Raw genomic sequence first — 14,276 nt, forward strand, 5'->3', positions numbered from 1 at the left:
CATGCTAACGAAACATTTAGATAGACAATTTACAAATATCACTAAAAATATCATGCTATCATGGATCATGTCAGTTATTATTGCTCCATCTGCCATTTTCGCTGTTGTTCTTGCTTACCTAGTCTGATTGATTCACCTGTGCAGATCCAGACGTTACTGGCTGCCCTTGTCTAATGCCTTTCATAATGTTGGGAACATGGGCTGGCATATGCAAATATTGGGGCGTACACCCCGACTGTTACGTAACAGTCGGTGTTATGTTGAGATCCGCGTGTTTTCCGGAAGTCTTTTAAACAAATGAGATTTACATAAGAAAGAGAAAGCAATGGAGTTTGAAATGTCTTTTCCATGTACTGAACTCTTGTTATTCAACTATGCCAAGGTAAATTCAAATTTTGAATCTAGGGCACCTTTAAGTTTAGGGCTGCACAATATTGAAGAAAAATAGGTAACACTTTATAATAACTGGCCACTATGAATCATTAGTTAAGCATTAGTAAATAGTCAATTCAACATTTATAAAGCATTATGAGACATTAGTAAGCAGATTATAAATACACCTATAAATGCTTTGTTCTTGATTTATAAGCATATCTAGAATTAGTTTAATAATTGTATTTTCAACCTTATTTAATGATCAATTTATAATTTCTAAATTATTACATTATGTACAAACCAGTTATTTAAGAGTTGTCAGTTGTTCATAAGATCATTTAGAAGTAAATTATTAATAAACTATACATTTAACTGTACATTTATACATCTAATTATTTAGACATATTAATAGTTACTCAGTGTGTTAATAAATGCTTTATTAACATGCATTCCTACTGTGATTCATGATTAATTCAGGTAGTTATAAAACATTTAGTAGTTGTCAGTTAACTATTTTTGTGAGCTCATCTAACGTGAGGACTATTTTTGCCTCGTAAAGCTTTTACAAAGGAGATTTAAAGGCTCAGTTATCTTCTAAACAGAAAAAGTAAACAAACACAACACAGAGTGATACAGAACATAGAAATATTTATTTCAAGATGCAAAAAAAAAAAAATGAAACTGTACCGAAAAAGGTTAAATGTGAAAAAACTTAAATAATTTGATATTCAATATGTGATACTATAATGCTAAATGATTTAACCAACAAATGTTTCATGTTCTTTCTGTGAGAAGAAAGTAATTTAAGCTAGATTTGGCCCAGACTGCGTTGCTGTGAATGAGAATAGAGTTTGAGAAACTGACTTTGGCTCAAAATGATGTGCAGAGATATGTGAAGTCAAGGTCACATGGTGTGGGGTACCTTTTAACTGGGCCAGAGACAGCGATGCCCCATTCAACATGTCCAGTACTGCTAATTGACCCCAGTTAGGCTGCACACACCCATCTGGGCTCACAACAACCCTCTAATTGCCATTGCTGATTCTGTTCTGATAGAATTACTCTTGTCAGTGAAGGTCATTATTCTCTGCCTCAAACTCTGTAGGAATGTCTTTTTTTCCCCTATTCCTTCTCCCTTCTTTCTTCCTTATCAGGCTAATGGGCATATCATTCTGGAGCTTTCTCTTTCTTTTTCATTAAGACCATGTGTGAGTGAGAGGATCAAGTTAATGGGTGATGTTATTTCTTACAGATAAAGTGAAATGAAACATCCTTAGACAGTCTAGGGACATTACTAAAAGAAGAAAAAAGATGCATAGGGTGGCTCATCAAACACTTATACAGGCGATTTGGAGATGAAAAGAATTGTGCAGATTTTAACCCTCTGATGCATGTTGCAAAAGCAATTATAACCATTCAGGGTCTGATTTTATATTCGGACCAACATAATTTTATATGACATTCCTCTTTGTGTTATTATTATTATTATTATGACATCATAAATATATATGGCTGAACATAAAATATTTTCATTATTTTTCTATTGCAATTTCACTCTTTTAAATTGAATATTTTTAAAGGTTATTGGAAATGGTTGAATTCTTATTTTAACGTTTGTTATTTAATAATTCATGCATCAAAGTGTTAAATGCATTTAGTTCTCAGGAACAGAAAAAACAACTGACACAGTGACTTATAGTGTGTAGTTGTTTTTCTGCTCTCTTTCTTTAAAGTATAACTTAACTGTTTGGTCCACCAAAACTTAAGGGAAGCATGAGGAAAGTCCTGCTCAGTTATTAAAGTCTACTTCTGAAGTTTAAAACACACTCTAGAAAAAGTACGCTTCAAAGATTATTGAATATACAATATATCGACTGTCAGTCGACATCCGGGAGGTCTATATTCTTTTGCTTTGCTTATTTTTCTTTCTTTCTTTTTTTTTTTTTTTCTAGTATGCACCTTACCCAAGGCTTTAGCAGGCATAAATAGTTGATGAAAAAAAGAACAACAATAGTTACTTAAGGTCTTCATACAATATTTAATATACACAGTGCATAGACTGGGGAAGGCAAAAGAATGTTGTCAGCTCACCCGCAACTAACCGCTGAGGGAGCAGGCCTAATGAAAGAGGGAAGTTTGTCTTTGAGCTATACTGAGTATTTGCTCAGCTCTCAATCTCCAAGACTTTAATTGGAACCTCAGAGAAATCATGCTATATTAATCTGAAGTTAATGCCCGGATGAACAGGGCTAATACATCAACAACTATTTTTCTGTAGCACAACAACCCTTTCAGGACTGAGACAGATTTGTCCTGCCTTTACAAGGGGTCAAGGTTTGGCTGATTATAGCATGGCCCAATTAGCCCCTGCTGGTAGAGACTGTAACTACACCAGCAGGATGCAAAAAAAAAAAAATGTTTTCTATGAGCAGCCATTCAAGAGTTACAGTGTATTTTGATTAAAGAAATGTTTTTGAAAGCAACATACACTACTGTCAGTAAGATTTGTATGTTCAAATTTTTTAGCCTCGTGCTCACCAAGGCTGCAATTATCTGATCAAAAATTCAGTAAAAAATAGTAATATTATCAAATATTATTACAAATTAAAACAATGGTTTTCTATTTCGATATATTTTAAAATGTAATTTATTCTTGTGTTGGCAAAGCTAAATTTTCAGCATCATTACTCCAATCTTCAGTGTCACATGATCCTTTTTAGGTGTGTCTGGCTTTAAGCGGTGCTGTGCAGACAAATCAGTGTATGCATCAAAGTACCGCAAGATGGCTCCATATGCTTTCAAATCGCTCTCACGGTACTTTGATGTCGTACACCGATTGGTCTGCGCAGTGCCACTTCATGTCGAACACAGCTATTCTATTATGCTGATTTTGTTACGAACTGCACCGAGACTTGGGTTGACCATATAAACGCAGCTTAATTGAGGATAATCCATATAACAGGCATAGGTCAAACAATAAAAATAATAACAAAGTCCAAGACATGGGCGAACAGCGAAATCGACAGAGACAAGAAGAAGATCAAAACCATGACACAGAAAAACAGAAATAATGCTCAGAAATGCAGTGTAACACATACAAGACTTCGCAATGAATGAATGAAAATACAGGGCTTATACAGGCAGAGTTTAACCAGATACTAAGACACAGGTGGAAGTGATCAAACAGTTTTTTTAAACCATTATATATATATATTTTTTTTTTTTCAGGACTCTTTAATGAAAGTAAAAAAAAAAAAAATTATTTGAAATCGAAAAGCCCGTAATTGCCTTTGTTCTGTGTTCAGTCTTGTTTATGTTCAATGAGGTTCATTCTTCTGTTTATTTCTTCTGCTATCTCCTAAATGTTATTGTTAAATAAAGTGTTTGTTTATACTTCATCATACAATTACTACAGCCACACCAGCAAACCGTGACAAAGTTATAGGCGATTATTTTTTTTTTTTTTTACCCATGCCTGATTATTTTCTTAAAAGTATGGAATCGACTTGAATTTTTCACTGAGATGAATGAGATGAATTTGTCCAGGTATTATAGAGTCTCTTGACCTTTACATACTTACTGTACTACAAGACACACACACACACAAACAAACACACAGCTGTTGACAATTGAGAAAATAACCCTCCTGTGAGTAGAAAGTATTGTGCACAGAATGATAAAAAGTGGAAATTGTAATAGATTACAGATATATCTCAGAAATAAATATCCAGCACCAGCCGCATTGATGAGGCACTGTGAAAATGTCAGTATATACAAAGCCAGGCACTCGTTTCAGACACATTTTCATTCTCTCTCTTTCTCTCTCTCTCTCTCTCTCTCAGTCCCTGTCTCCCTAACCATCCTGAAACCCAATTACTCAAACAGCACTACAAGTAAACAGCGCATGAATACCAAATGCAGTATAATTGATTACTTAATTTATGAAAGAACCAGCGATTTTTTTTTAATGCCTGTTATTTATTGCGCAAATGTTTACTCAATTCATCTGATATATGAGTCTTCCGCTGTGGGTCAAACTCGATACACATTTTTTTTTAAAACGGCACACAGTTTTGGCCAGGGAAATACTAGTGCAGAATTTCAGTGTAGGAAGCAGATTTTTTTTTTTTTTCTTTGCTAAAAGTGACAATATAACGAAAATCAAATGCTGTATCTTATTTATGAATAATTTCTCATGTTTTGAGTTAATCTTTAAAGAAATATCAGAGGAGTTGTATCAGTAGACATGTCTGCAATGGGTATTTCTTGTTATGACATTAAAGATGTAGCAATGATATGCTTTTTGTTACTATTCAGCGAACAAGATGTTAAAGTGAAATGACAGCGAGACTCTACAGGGAGTTTGTCATCATTGCATTCTGATGTAAACCTCGGGGAGTGCCTGGGAAATGCAAATAAAATGCATTTGTATCAGAGCAATCTTGAGAGGACATATCAGTGAAGCGGGTGGATATGTAATGAAACCGTCTTCCAGATGTCTTCCACTATGGTACGGGGCTGTTTAGCTGCTGGCCTGCAGACTTGCCCTCCCTTGACCCCGCACTGCTGCCTCTTCCAAAGCTATGCCAGCTTTAATTTGCAGTTTTGTGCTTCTCTCATTCCTACCCATAATCCTCCTGTGCAGAGCAAAACCCAGCCAAAAGAACCAGTCTGACGGCTTCACTTACATCACCAGGCCAGCAGCTGATCTCCTCTGACATTTGTGGCAGAGAATGACTCTAGGATGTTTTTCTTTCATCCCCATTAGCTAGCATGATTTAAATCCGATCAAAGACGTGCAGAACAGAGTGGGGGTAGCGATATCTTGGTCTCACCACAGGGTTGTTATTTGTAACACTTAAAGGAAAAAGGAATTTGAATAGAGAGTCATTTAAAATAATTGTGCTCTTGATAGTACCTTGCTAAAATCAAAATTTCATTGCTGTCTAGATTTAATATTTGATCAGCTGAAGGTTAAAATGGACCTGCCAAATAAAACAGTAGCTTTAACAAAAATTGCAAGTTGAATCCTTCAAAATGGAGTGTGCAGGTATCCAAATACATCTCCATGAATCATTTAAAATACAAATAAAAAAAAAACCTAACATTAGTAAATCATATCTGAGGCAGATATAAAGAGATTGGAGTTCACCCAAAAATGAAATGTTCATCATTACCCTCATGTCATGAAGTTTCATTTTTGGGTGAACTACCACTTTAACTTCCAGATCTTCTCTATTAGTTGCACTCCAGAAACTCTATTTCTTGATGTCAGGGCTATTTCAGATTGAGGCTCATTTGATATGTAACTCAAGACCGGCCATCTCGTTGCCTGTCCTCTAAATGTCACCGCAAAGAGCTCAGTAAGTGACTGTCTCATCCTCAGCTCATTTCATTCTCTTCTTCTTCGACATCTTCTGTAGTGAGACATTATCATTTAATCACAGAATCTGTAGGGGTTTTAGAAGACTTAAGATCAGGCCCACATCTCATGTTCTTCCATTCTGCTTTGCATAGTTTTGGAGGACTTCTTGTGTGTGGATAATTAATAATTAAAATGATGTCATAATCTCATTGATACTGTAGCTAATGTCTTTTGCAAATGAAGATTGCCTTTATACTATTAATTATGAAGATGACAGATGTAAATAGACATTAAAAGTAAGCCTTCACATTACACAAAATAAGAGGATCTCGTTTTAGAAAAATAGTTACAGAAGCTGTGAGAGGAAGGTCAGTGAACTTCATATAAAAGATGGTAAGTCACCATTAATCGAGGATCCAGTTTTAGCTCTGGCCATGAATGTCTTAAAACATTTAAAATCACAGTGATAAAGTAGCGGGTCAAGCAAATGAGTCCATCTCAATAGGTAATATTTTCAATAATGGATTTCCTCAGTAAAGCACCAAATGTAAGAGCTGAATAGGTTGTTAGCTGAATAGTTTCTGAAAGAAATTTAAATTTTCTTTTCATTTCATTACTTCAGGTTTCATATTATCTGATGAATGAACAAATTAGTGAATTTATGAAATTAGCACAAGTGAATTAGAAATTAACACAAATATTCAATCATGTATTTATAATCATTTTGCACACTCTTTTATCCAATTTAACGACTTACAGATGAGGACAAGTACTGGCAATTTATCATACAGCAATATTAGCAATACGATACAGTAAACCAGAGTAGAGGTGCCACTGCAAACAAAACTTTAAAGGTCCCGTTTTTCGTGTTTTTTTTAAGCTTTGATTGTGTTTATAGTGTGCAATATAACATGTGTTCATGTTTCGCGTGTAAAAAAACACAGTATTTTTCACATAATTTACTTATCTGTATACCGCTGTTTTCACTGTCATAAAAACGGGCTGATGACTTCCTTGTTCTATGAAGTCCCTCCTTCAGAAATACGTAACGAGTTCTGATTGTGCCAGCGGTTCCTGTGTTGTGATTCGACAGCAGTTTAGCGCATCTTGCCCGGAAAGGTCACGCCTCTTACCATAACGTGGAGATGCATGCACTCAGTGTTATTGTAAACATGTCTTTAATTTTACCCTATCAATTTGAGCCGGAATCAGACCCGGTGATTGGACTGCGGGATGAAAATAACAGCGTTTCGACGACATGCCGACAAACACACTCTACAAACGCAACTCTTTTAGTGACGTCATTAAAGAAGGAAGTAGAGGGATGTAGTCCAAACTGGCCATTCGATGTAGGCGACTTCTGTTAAATAAAATATCTCGCTTGGCATTAAACTTTGAGCTTCAAAATTTTACAGATTTTATTTATACTCTAACAACAACATTACACACTAACTAAAGTTTGAAACATGGGATCACGAAGAACGGGACCTTTAAAAGTAATAATAATAATAATTATTAAATAGTAAGTGCCTTTATTTACAAATGAAAATTACCCCAAGCTTTGCTCACCCTCAAGCCATCCTAGGTGTATAGGACTTTCTTCTTTCTGATGAACACAGTCGGAGAAATATTAATAAATATCCTGACACATCTGAGCTTTATAATGGCAGTAAGCGTTTCCAAACGAGTATGAGCTGAATAAGTGTCTCCATCCACATCCAATTCATCATAAACATATTCCACACGGCTCCGGGGGGTTACTAAAGGCCTTCTGAAGCGAAGCGATGCATTTGTGTAAAAAAAAAAAAAAAATCCATATTTAACAAGTTATGAAGTAAAATATCTAGCTTCTGTCAGACCACCTTCCGTATTCAACTTACGAAGAAAGTGTAAAACTCTCGCAGTTCAAAAAGCTTACGCTACTTCCTATGCCTTCCCTATTCAACTTACGGAAAAAGTGTAACTAATGCGACCCCAGTTTGCAGTTTCTTCCTAACTTGAATACGGAAGGCGGTCTGGTGGAAGCTAGATATTGTACTTCATAACTTTTTAAATATGGATATTTTTTTTACGAAAACGCATCGCTTCACTTCAGAAGGCCTTAATTAACCTCCCGGAGCCGTGTGGAATATGTTTATGATGTATGGATGGATGTGGATGGAGACACTTATTCAGCTCATACTCGTTTGGTAATGCTTACTGCCATTATGAAGCTTGGATGTGTCAGGATATTTATTAATATTTCTCCGATTGTGTTCATCAGAAAGAAAAAAGTCATATACACCTAGGATGGCTTGAGGGCGAGTAAAGCTTGGGGTAATTTTCATTTGAAAGTGAACTAATCCTTTAATGCTTGTGGTGAACTCATGTGAAAATAGAGGTTGAAAGTGGTTGCTGATGGTCAGTGGAAAAATGTGGATAAGCACTAAAGAAAGAGATGAGCATTGTGAACAGAGCAGATTTTGTTTTGGCAGTAAATAACCTTGGCTTTGATCAGTGTTTTGCAGGGGTCATGGATAAAGGAGATGCAATTATAGACGTTTTATTGGGTAGGCGAAGTTCTACATTGATGTAAGAAGAACCGAGCATTTTACTTCAAAGTTCAAGACCAAAGTATCTAGAGAATGTGAACTTTTAGCCCATCCTGCCAGAATCAATTGAACATGAAGGCAGATGTTTGCCAATGTTTTTCATTAGACTGGAACTGTCATTATATGCTGCATAAACACTAAATCAACCCGAAATTAGATGTGTCTTTTCTCACCTGTAGTTCACAGGCTTATGGAAATCTACTAGGACTTTGAATAAGTTAGCCATTATTGGATCACCCAGTTTTGTGTTAGACAGGTCTTACAATAACTTAATCAAAAGGTGTTCAGACATCTAACCTCCCCTGCGCACGTTCCATAAATATTCCCATTAACATACTTTACTAAAGTGGCACTTAAGGACCATAATTAGTTTCAAATTAATAGCAGCTTGTCCATCCAAATATAACAGATAAGGGAGGAGGAAAATTAGACATAAATTACAGCAGTAGAACCTTTTTCATTAGAGTTCATTAGTGTTGCAAAAAAACATCATTAAATATGAAACTACAGAAACCATGAACTTTGATTTGAAAAAAAAAAAAAAAAAGATTTTTATGAGCATTAACAAAACAATATTTTTATTTATCTTGACCTTTTTAATTTAGTGTCCTTTTATTTATGAATTTTATTTATTTAGTATTATTATTATTATTATTATTATTTTAGTTTTCCATTGTATTTTAGATTAATGCATTAAAAAAAACATAAAGGCAATAGAAACGCATCGTAAAAACTAGTTAGGACTATCTGGCCTTTCATTTTTTCAGCCATATTTAATAAACTAAAATGAATGCACAAACATAAAAGGAAAGATATGAAGTTTTACTTCACTGAATAATCAAAAGCATACATTTAATGCACTACATGTATAATATAGCTCTTTTGGAATTAATGAGGTATCGCCTCTGGATGTGTCCTACTCAACTGCCATATAACCTACTGTTTTTTGAAGTTTCTTTGTTGAGTTGTGCATGTGTCAAAAACAAGGAACCAGTCGACTGTCGCTGGAGTTCCTTTTCATTCAGAATATTATCTGCTTGAGCATCTATAAAATGGCTCACATAACCCCCTGAGACAGACATCAACGTTGTTTCAAGATTTTACAGAAAACAGTTTCCTGCTCGAATAAAAGTGCTATTAAATTAGAGATGACTGAACCAGAGAGACACATGATGAGTGATAGGTAATGCCACATCACAGTTGATAAACTACAACCATAACCACAAGTGACATTTCCTCCAGTCAATTTTGCAAGTACTTACAAACTTTCAGTTGTAAAAGACAGCTAAACGAGAACCTTTTTGGTCTTATTTGCGTAAAAAAAGTAACCCTTTACAATAACATTCCATTTGTGAACATTAGTTAATGCTTTAGGTGTCATAAATTAAAGATGAACATTTTTAAAGCATTTGTTAATCCATGTTTGTTCATAATACATATTAGCGTTATTTTTAATGTTAACTTTTTATAACTCTTAAACTAATGAATTAGTATGTTAAAAATATTAAATATGTATATGTAGTAGGGCTGGGTATTTACACAAATTTCATGATTCGATTAGATTTCGATTCACAAGCTTGCAATTAGATTCTGATTCAATCTGATTAGATATTGATTATTTTATATATACATATAGGTCATAGGTTTTATATATATATATCAGGTACAGTACATGGCAAATTTTTTGCCTGGAAAATCCAGCCTCACCACTGTACCAGCGGATGAGTCTGGTCGGCCATTGAATCAATTCGATTTCTAGGGCGGAGCAAATCTGAGCAGGAAGCGGAGTAAACCAATCAGAGAAGGGCGAATATGACGTTAGCAAAGCGACAAGAGAGTCAACAGCGAAAAGTAAATAATTAATGTGTTTTTGGTCATTTAAAACTGAATTCACGGCTGAATAGAACAAACTCTCGGGTCTCCCGTGCTCAATCTTTGTTGATATTGAAGGGACTTTCGCCACACTAGAGTGACACTGTTTGTGTCACTGAAATAAATGAATCTGATTGCACGGTACGGTTTGGAGTTGACTCGAATTGCGACGGAGGGCGGACTGACCAGACTGATATATCTTATAGAAGATATATTAGTCTGGCCTTGCCAGGCAAGCAAATTTTCTCAAGGAAAAAAAAATCTCTCAACTAAAGCTGTAAACTACATGGGAGTCAGTTGGTACTACTCTAGTCCAATTTGATTTTTGAAATATAAACATTTAAAGGGTCATGAAAAAATGAGGTTTCACACCTCTGAGCTGGAAAAACTCTGTAAAAATGGGCGTGTAAAGCTCTGGAAAAGTGGGAGTGTAGAGGGGGGGAAGAGGGGAGAGAACAACCAATGAAGCACAGACATAGAGCACACTCATTATACAGAATAATGAATATTAATATATGAGCACGGAGAAATGACAACAAACTCCCAAGCACAAGGGAGAAATGCGAAAGAATATTTAATAGGGCTAATAATAGGCTACTTTGATTACGTTTACGAGCACTGCACTCAAAATCAGTCTTTTGTCTATTAGAATAATAGTGTCATCGCGTTCAGATAGGCTACACCACTGTATCAGTGACCAGTTTGCACATATAATTCATTTGAAGAAGACTTGATGAAATATGTGTGCATAACTACACCATGCTGGTTAATGTTTGGTGCAGGAGAATGTGTGAAATAAAAACTTTATGAGCTACGTGTTATTAAAGGTGCCCTAGAACCTTTTTTAAAAAAGATTTAATATAAGTCTAAGGTGTCCCCTGAATGTGTCTGTGAAGTTTCAGCTCAAAATACCCCATAAATTTTTTTTAATTAATTTTTTTAACTGCCTATTTTGGGGCATAATTAGAAATGAGCCGATTCAGGGTGTGTGTCCCTTTAAATCTTGTGCTCCAAGCCCCAAGAGTTCGCGCTTGCCTTAATCAACATAAAAAAAGTTCAAACAACTAATGTAACCCTCAAAATGGATCTTTACAAAGTGTGCGTCATGCAGCATGTCTAATTGCGTAAGTACAGTGTTTATTTTGATGTTTACATTGATTCTGAATGAGTTTGAGGCTATGCTCCGTGGCTAACGGCTAATGCTACACTGTTGGAGAGATTTATAAAGAATGAAGTTGTGTTTATGAATTATACAGAATGCAAGTGTTTAAAAATGAAAATAGCGATGGCTCTCTTGTCTCCATGAATACAGTAAGAAACGATGGTAACTTTAACCACGTTTAACAGTACATTAGCAACATGCTAACAAAACATTTAGAAAGACAATTTACAAATATCACTAAAAATATCATGTTATCATGGATCATGTCAGTTATTATCGCTCCATCTGCCATTTTTCGCTATTGTCCTTGCTTGCTTATCTAGTCTGATGATTTGGCTGTGCACAGATCCAGACGTGTAAAATCCCTTTCATAATGTTGGGAACATGGGCTGGCATATGCAAATATTGGGGGCGTACACCCGACTGTTACGTAACAGTCGGTGTTGTGTTGAGATTCGCCTGTTCTTCAGAGGTCGTTTAAACAAATGAGATTTATATAAGAAGGAGGAAACAATGGAATGTGAGACTCACTGTATGTCTTTTCCATATACTGAACTCTTGTTATTCAACTATGCCGAGGTAGATTAAATTTTTGAATCAAGGGCACCTTTAAACTCATCGCGGAGCTCCGCGCTGAAACCGATCATATGCGCGCTCCGCGTGTACAATCGTATTTTTCATATGTTCGTATTCAAACTCCAGTTCTGACCGCATCACGGGCAAAATACAAACACACATGCTGCTGTGCTGAAGGAAGCCTACGGCTCGCGTGTTTGAACGCAGCTAGAGCAGGCAGAAGAGAATGAGCCGCACTTTTGTGACATTTGAATTCTTCGCTGTAATGCGATCTCACGCGAACATATTTTCCATTTGTGCTGGTAGATTACAGCAAAACAATCCACATGCACACAAACCTCTGCTCTGGGGTGTATTCCAGAAAGCAGGGTTAACTTACTGTCACATATACCCTGAACTCTCGGTTGATAAACCCAAACCTTGCTTACTCGTGGTAATGCTGGTTCCAAAAATGCGTCCGGGAGTAAGTTCAGCCAACCCAGAGTATGTTCCCGGTTAACACACAAGACATTCTCAACAGAGCGACGAATTGATGATTCACCATGGAAACAGATGCTAAGAAAAAGCATGCCATTCTACTTCATTCTTCTTCTTTTGTTTAATGGCGATTTACATAACCTACTTGGTGCACATCACCACCTATTGGGTGGTTATGCAATCATTTTTTATTCTTAATATTGTTTGATGCTAATTATTAAATAAGATATCACATATATGATATGTATTTTATTATAGAAATGATAGCATAGAAAATGTCCTGTTATAAAGGATAAAAAGCAGATCCATGTGTGAGATGACAATAAAATACATTCATATATTAGAATTGAATAAACAGTTATATATTGTATAATATAACATTGTGTATATAACTGTAACTATATAACAAATTTAGATACATTAATATAACCATATTGATAATATAACATGCATCTGAATTCCTCTTAAACTAACTAACCCTTTAACATAACCTGCTCCGGAGCAGGTTATATTCAGAGAGCAAATTGCTATGGTTACTTACATACCCTAAAAGTTACCTCCGTTTTTGGAACCGAAAGTTGAGGTTATCTGCTTTCTTACTCTTAAACATACCCAGGTATGTCACATAACCTTCTTTCTGGAATACCCCCCAGGTCACGTCGCAGGAAAACACATTGTGTTGTAGCACTTTTCAAACCGGAAGACAGAAATTGCTCTGAAAAATGCAAAAATAACTATTTTTCACTTATGAATAACATTAATGAGTACCTTTAGTGTTTTCAATGATGTGCAGCCTATACATATCTGTTTACATCTCAAAAAAAGTGTTTTGGGGTTTCATGACCCTTTAAATGGTGGCTGTCATAAAAAAATGATTTATTGATTTATTCAAACATGCATTAAATATTGAAGAACATTAAAAAATAATGAATATGGTGCACATATTTAGCAAAATGCTCCTCTCTAAAGTTAATTTTCCTTACTGAATAACGAGTTTATGGTCACTGAATAGCTATGTTTTTTCTGAGGTAAATGTGACGTTAAGTAACATTGTTTATTGACGCGGTTGAAACACTGATTGAGCTATTACATGAGACATGATATGGATTTCGGTAAGTAGTGTTCTTTTTTTAACATACCTTCAGATTATTTCGCGCTGTAACTGATATTGAAGTGGAGATGATCAGTTCACGTGCCGGCTGCTTTCTCTTGAATTGCGCTATACAGCGATCTGACGCGCCACATTAAGCAGCGTCAAAACGTTTTTTTTTTTTTTTTTTTTTTTTTTTTTAATTTCGGAATAAAATGGACGTCATTTGAAATCTGAGACTTTGTTTTATATCAAAAGTAACAAATCACAAAGCTTATTGAGATTTATTGGATGAGAGGCGCGATACAATTCATCGACTGAAAACAGGATAGACGGATCGATTCTTGCGATTTAAGAATTGATATCAGTTCGTGAAAATGAGAATCGATTAAAATCAAGAAATTTATATTTTTTTACACAGCCCTAATATGCAGTATAAACCATTATCATTAACCAAGACCAATGAATACTGTAAAATGTATTTTTTTGTAATGTGTTAGCCTACTTTTTGTCTGTAAGTACAATTCAGGCATGCAACATCTTCTTTAGGTGTGTACACCATAAAACACCATGTGTGGTTTGTATGTCCCTACATTATTCTTTACTTACTGAGCCAAACTATGATGTTAAGTAAAACGCAGTACTCTTCACAACATGATATGAACCTACACAACAGGCCATCAAGCAAAGTAAGTGAAGTTTCTGTCTATACTGCAGTATAATAATATCAGAAATGTGCTATCTCTAACACCTGGCTTCGATTATGGG

Source organism: Megalobrama amblycephala, linkage group LG23 (genome assembly GCF_018812025.1).
Source record: "Megalobrama amblycephala isolate DHTTF-2021 linkage group LG23, ASM1881202v1, whole genome shotgun sequence".
Taxonomy (NCBI): Eukaryota; Metazoa; Chordata; class Actinopteri; order Cypriniformes; family Xenocyprididae; genus Megalobrama; species Megalobrama amblycephala.